This window comes from Alligator sinensis, unplaced genomic scaffold (assembly GCF_000455745.1).
Source record: "Alligator sinensis unplaced genomic scaffold, ASM45574v1 scaffold1558_1, whole genome shotgun sequence".
NCBI classification, from domain to species: domain Eukaryota; kingdom Metazoa; phylum Chordata; order Crocodylia; family Alligatoridae; genus Alligator; species Alligator sinensis.
The window spans coordinates 14,493-21,299 of record NW_005843687.1 but is presented as its reverse complement, the minus strand read 5'-3'; the positions used below and the strand labels follow the sequence as shown (position 1 = coordinate 21,299).

General features: G+C 62.8%; 1 pseudogene; it reads right to left on the bottom strand.

Moving 5' to 3' along the window:
- Positions 1–523: 523 nt before the first annotated feature.
- LOC102371538 lies at positions 524–5,241 on the bottom strand (annotated as a pseudogene).
- Positions 5,242–6,807: the final 1,566 nt, after the last annotated feature.

The window sequence follows — 6,807 nt, the reverse complement described above, 5'->3', positions numbered from 1 at the left end:
CATTGCCCGCGACACCACGCTCCCTCCCTAGCCTGGTTCATCACCCTTCAAACCCCATGGAGCTGAGACCCAGCAGGACTGCCCTGTCTTGGATCAGCTTCCTGGGACCAGCCCACAGCCCCCACTTTACCCACCACCCCTGCCCCAGTGCCCTCCCCTGAGTCGGGTCCATGACAGTGACACTCACCGCAGGTCTCCAAGGATTCACTATTCGGGGCTTCACTGGCTGAGAGAGAAGGAAGATGGGTCAGAGCTCCCTGGTTCCCCCAGCCCAATGTCCCTCATGCCCTGCACCAACCCCTGCCCACAAGACCCACAGACTCCAGGCTGACGGGTGCCCTTGTGACTCCCCAGACAGGAGCGAGGCCCAGCCTCCCGGCACCACCCTGCAGCTGTGGGGAGGCAGCGTGGGGCTGGGTGATGCCGCCTGCCCAGGGGCAGCTCTGCACAGAGCCCACGGCACCGGGGTGGGGGAGAGAGGAAGGGGCTTCGCGCTCACCAGGCACTGCTCTGTAGAAGGGGGCTATGTAGGTGCTACTTTATCTTCAGCTGCCTGTCTGCCTGCAGAGAGATGGGACAGGTGAGCGACTGCAGCTACTTCCACAACGGGACGGCTCCGACCTGGGGTCAGCCCAGAAAGGAGCTGCCTGCACAGCATGGAGTTGGGGTCTCAAACCGGGACATGGGGCTAGGACACCCCCATGGGGGAGAGGGATGGGCTGTGGGGCATGGTCCATGTGGAGCCAAGAGCAACCCTCAGGGCCCCAGCAAGGCAGCCTCACAGTGCTGGGCTGGGGTCTGTTTGCTGCTGCCCTGGGGGTGTGTGGACTGGGAAGCCCAGAGCCCTGTCCCCCCAGGTCCCAGGCACGGCCGTGCTGAGCCCTCCCTCCTTCCCTTCAGCGGTGATGAGCCCTCCCTACCCCCGCCTTGACCCCAGACCTGGGCATGGCCTGGCCCTGAGGGCTTTGTCCGGCACTTACTGCAGAAGGTAACAGCTGTGACTGTCGTGGCCGTGACCAGCATGACCAGCACGATGACAGTCGGCATGAGGTCGGACTCTGGAAGAGGGAAGGGGCCTGTGAGCAAGGGGAACCCCGAAACTTGCCCCAAACACTGCATGGGCCGAGTGCCCCCTCCCCATCCATGCCCTCTGCATTCTCCGACCCCCAGTTCTTTCCCCGCTCAGTGGGCTCAGACAGCCCCTCGCTCCCTGAGCACCATGTTTCTTCTCTCTCCCGTGTGCGCGGGGGTCACTCACCCTTCCTGCCCTTGTCCCAGGCCACTCTCAGGGCTGCACCCAGGCTCACGTGCTCCAAGTGGCAGGTGTAGTCATGGTTGCTGCTCGAGTCAATCTCGATAGTGGCCCAGGTCTGGTAGGTCCCGTCTCCACTGGGAAGGACCCCCGAGCAGCTCATCTCCTGAGGCTGTGCCTCCCTGCTTTCCAGCTACACAACAGCCATGTCCCTGGGGTAGAAGCCATGGACCTGGCAGGACAGGATGGTGAGTCCACCCTGGGATGAAGGCCTGTGGCTCACCTGTGCCACAGGACACCCTGGGAGGGAGGAGACACCTGTTAAAGGGACCGTTCCTACTGGGTCCTCAGCACCCCTGCCAGGTGGCCGGGCTGGGCCCCACACTTGGCCACACAAACTGGCTCCAGCACCCATTTCAGGCAGGAGCTGACGGCGTTGGGGTGTGAGCGCAGGGGATGGGAGACACGGCTGCGCTGGGCTCGGGGCTGCAGGAACGGGGTCCCATACAGCCAATCTCTGGTTCAGAGTCACGCGCCCAGGCACGTGGACTCTACCCAGCTGGGAGACCTGACCAGGGCAGGGACAGGGGCACCGTGTCCCACAGCAGCGCTGGGGTCTTGCCCAGTGGCAGGAAAGAGACGGAGTGCTCGCCAGTCCAGATGCAGGGGGATGGGGCGGGTGTTCCCTGGTCAGTGCTGCCCTGGGCGGTGACACCAGGACTCACTGCTCTGCAGCACTGCCTCCCCGTGCTGCAGGAACTGCCACAGCCACGTGATGCAGGTCTCCTCCAGGTAGGATCTTGCAATCTGAAGAAGGGCCTGATCCTTATTCCACCTGCGCTGGGTGACCTGGGCCTGTGTTGTTTCTGCTACCCAGGTGTGTGTTCCCAGGTCATAGCTGACAAAGTCTCCCCCATCGTAGCCCACCTGCATGTAGCCTCCAGTGCTGCCGTTTTTGTGGAGCTCACAGCCGTACATGAGCTGGAGCGTGTGAGACCCTGAAACACACAGATCCAGGACCTGGTCATGGTCATGGTCAGGGTCACAGCCCAGGGAGCAGGTGCCCGAGGGCTGCCAGGCTGGGCAGGGGCAGAGCCGACCCCAGGGATGGGGTGGGGGCAGCACTAGGACAGCTCAGGGGCTCCAGTCATGGAGAACAAGGCTGAGGGGACACAACTGCAGTCCCTGCATACCCTGGAAGAGCAGGAGTCCGGGGCTGAGGAGGAGGGTGGAGGGGAAGGGCAAGGTTGGGGAGGAAGGGGCAGGCCATAAAGCAGAGTGGTGCTTCAGGGGGGTCTCAACAGGTGCAGAGCCGGCTCTGTAGGGAGCAGCAGGCAGGGTGGGAATGGGGCTGGGCTGGACAGAAGCACGGATGGGAGCCCCAGGAATGGGAGCTGCAACCCTTGCCCTCACTGATGGCACCAGTCATGCCAGCTTCTTGCACTCCAGCCCAGGAGATCCAGCTGCCCAGGCTGGTGACACAGAGCCCTGCAGCCAGCTGTCCTGGGCACCGCAGACCTGCACGGCACCTGTCCTCTTGCATGTCTGTCCTCTCTCCACAGCCCTGGCCCTCCGTTCTTCCCACCCTATCAGTCCCTGCATGCAGGATTCAGACTACTCGGCCTGGGTCAGAGGGGCCGTCTGGGCCAGGTGACCGAGGGGCCTGGACCCCGTCCCACAGCACGGGGGCCACAGTGCTCTTCTCACCCCGGTGCACTTTGCACACACCAGCCTGCCCCCTGTCACAGTGTGAGACCTGGGGGACTGGCTGGCACAGGGGTTGGGGTGGGCTGACCCATGCAGTGGTGCACATACCTCTCCCATCTCTGGTGCATGTCGGAGTTGGCAGCATGGCCCTGGTGGCACATGGCAGGGCAGTGACAGCCCCTGGCTGATCCTTCTCAGGAAGGCCGAGCAGGGTCTGGAGGCCAGAAGGGCCAACCTCAACCACAGCTCACCTGTCTGTGACACTGAGATGCTCTGGGCAGGGCTCAGGGAGCTCCAGACAACAGGACAGGGCATGAGCTGGGGAGCTGTGCACTGACTCATGGCAGGGCAGAGAACAGCCATTCCCATTGCTATCGGGCTCATGAGGTTTCCCTCCGTGCACCAGCCTGTAGGCTCCCACCTGGGGACAAGGGCTGGGCTGGGATCCTGCTGCAGGAGACAGACAGCCTGGGTGGGAGGGGTGGAGGGGGTCAGCGAGGCGCTGACCTGCCAGGCCAGGGAATCACCAGAGCCTCGGTCTGCTGGGCACAGGCCAGGGGATGCTGCTGACACCACATGCATGGGAGGGGGAGAGTGCTGCTCCCGCAGCCCCCTGACCTCTTGGCTGGAGACTGAGACTGCAGCTACAAGCTACAAGGCGCCTGCACCCCAGCCCCTGCCCAAGGCAACTGCAGGGCGGAGCTGGCAGCAGGGACACACAGACCAGACACGAGACAATGCAACGCTCTCCCAACTCCCCACCCCGAGCTGCTAATGGGCAGGTGCTTCCCCGATGCCCTCATCAGTCACCCAGTCCCCAAGGCCCCTCGGCCTCCTGCCCACACCTGCCTGCTCACACTCACCCCTGGTCTGGTTGTAGCGATGCCGCAGCGTGAGCAGGTTCCGCTTAAATCTGTCCTGCCAGCCCCGCAAGCGCATGGTTTCTGTGTCCCCGAAGTAGGGGCCGACGGCCCCCTGCACCCAGTCCCCGCGTGGCTCCTGTCTCTGTGTCTCGCTGTCGTAGTGGAGAATATGCTGGTCATCCACATAGCCCATGGCAGTGAAGTCAGGCATGTCCCAGCCAGGATCTGACACCCCAGTGTAGAAATGCCGGTAGGAGTGGCAGCCTGCAGGAGTGATGGGTCAGCACTAGCAGGGGCAGATGCCAGTGCCCTCGGGTGCTTGCTGCCCCCTCCCGGAAGGGCTGCAGAGGATGGACATGGGGCTGCGCCAGGCGGGAGTGGGCGCACACAGCGAGGAAGCGGTGGGGCCACCAGGACAGGGCAGAGCCAGCTGGGTGCAGGGCAGGGGCTGGGGAGCAGGGATGGGACCAACCCCACAGGGCACAGGCCTGGCATGGAGGGGCCACACACCATGTCCCATAGCCCAGTCGTGCTCCCCACATGCCCCATCCCAGGCACGGCCCCCGCACAGCCCAGGCGCTCGGCCTACCCTGCTCCAGGGGAGCCCTCGTGCGCTCGTGTCCACACCAGGGACCCACAACCAGGGCCTGAGCTCAGCCCCTCTCAGCCTTGGTTCTGCTGCGTGGTCGGGGCTGTAACTGGAGGGATTCTGCAGAGCAGACGGGGTCTGGCTGGATGAGCAGCTTCTCCTTGGCTTGTGACCACCAGCCTTCCTCATCGGAGGCAGCAGGTCCTCTCTCCCCAGCCACGAGAAACTCCCCGGGCAGCTGCAGCCCAGCCAGGAACGGCCGCGCTGGGAGAGGGGAGGTGCTGGGTGCCAGTCTGTGGATTCATCTTGTGACCAGGCAGGGAGTGACAGAGGGGTGCAGGGGTCCTGCATGGCTTTGTGGGGTCTGCCTGCTCCTGTCCTGCTCCAGCCCAGATGCAGTGGCCCTGCATGGTTCCATAGTGACTAGGGTCATTGCTCGCCGAGCCCCCGCTGGCTGGTCCCACTGCTGGGAAATCACTGGGACCCCACAGCCTGGCCTCCACACGTGGAGCAGAGCAGGACTCTGCATCAGGGCTCGTCTCTGTCCCACCCCCAGTCCAGCTACAGTGATCGCCACTCACCGGCGCTGGTTCCTGAGTCTGCCACGGTGCCCAGGAGCAGCAGCAGGAGCAGCAGCTGGGAGCCTGACACCACCATTGCAGCAGCTTCCTGCGGCACTTCCAGATGCAATGTCTGCACAGCAACAGGTGCAATGGGCTGTGGCACAGCCCGCAGGGTGCTGCAGGGTCACTCCACAGTGGGGTGGGAGACGGTGCCTTGTGAGCTGGGCTCACGCCTCAGGATTCCTGCCACGGCACAGCCCAAACCATCCACTGCAGGGGATGAACGGAAGTTGCTTCCTTACTCCTTAATCTACACACAAGAAAAGCTTGTTATTCATGAATGACATGTTCAGCAGAGAGAGAATTGAATTATCTACACATATTTACTAATTAATATGTAAAACAATAGCCTGTATCAAGTACAGTGCCCTAAACGAAGAACAGATGAGGATGGAATTATGGGGGCAAAATACTTTTTGGGGCACCCCAAACTCTCTGTCGACGCTACCGGGGGAACTGTCCTGAAGACCCCTGAGTGCAGCCCTGTCCTGCCTAAAACGTGGCTTGGACCTGCCAGGCTGCCTCCTCCCCGAGTCTTCTCCCCCACCCAGCCACTGCACTAAGTATAACGGCTCGAATAAGAAACTGGTTTTCTGTTGGGATCCTGGCTGGAAATCCTACCTGAGCCACCCCACACCGTGCCTCTTCGGCACCTCTGCCTGGAGTCTTGTCTGGCCCAAAGCGCAGTTTGGCCGTTTTCTTTCTGTGGTAACATCTGCAGGTGTCAGCCGTGCTGCCGGGTCCTGCTGCAGCAGAGAGGCGGCTCCGTCCTCCCCGCTCGCTTGCTGGCTCGCTGGCTCGGGCACTGATGGCAGCTGGGCTGCGGGGAAGGAGCAGCTCCCACAAGTGGGCTGAGCCCTCTCCAGCCTGGTGCCTCTCGCAGCTGCTGCAGTGGTGCTGAAAACCGGGTGCCTGGTGTCACAGTGAAACTGAAAGGGAGACAAAGTAGTTCCTGAAGTTGTTTATTAGTCATGTCTTGTAATTCCTCTTGTTTAACAGCCCTGCTGACTGCTTCCAGTCCTAGCTGAAAGCCCTGGCTCAGGTATGTTATTTTAACTTAGGCAAAGGTGAACTCTAGTGTGGAGATGCATAAGGGTGCCTTGTGTGCGAGGGGCCAGGCTGTGTCCATGCTGCCCCAGGCTGTGATTGTCCCCACACCGGCCACCTTTCCCCAGGTCAGCCTCTCCCCCGGTGCTCTCTGGGAGGACCCATGCCGGGAAGGGGCCGGACCAGCGCTGGTCTTAGCCTTGGTGCAGGGGCAGCAAGTGCCTGCAGCGTGCTGAGCGAGGGGCCGGGCTGAGCGGGGTCCCAAAGGCTCATTGCATGGGGGGCCTGTGCTGAAAGCGCCAAGGCAGCCCCTCCATGCACAGCACAGCACAGCACAGCTGCCCTGTGACCTTGGGCAGGCGCTCACACTGCACCATGACATGTGGGACGTAGGCACCCCCCACCGCACTGCAGCAACCTGCCCCTGCAGCACGCAGCAACATGCCCCTTTCCTTGCACCTCAGGCTGGGCTGTGCACTGCTGGGCAGCCTCTGCCATGACCTGGACGTGATGCACCCTTGCACCGCCCTGTGAGACCCGCTCCCCGTGACACAGCCTCTCCCACGCAGGGCTTGCAGAGTCAATCCTCAGTGTTTCCCCACAGCACTTTCTGCAGGCGTGAGAGCAGTCCCGGCCTATCCCCCAGGGGCTTCCTGCAGAGGACTTGCAGTGACGGGGGGCGCGGAGGTGGCTCTTCCCCTCTGTACAGCCCCTTACACAGCCCGC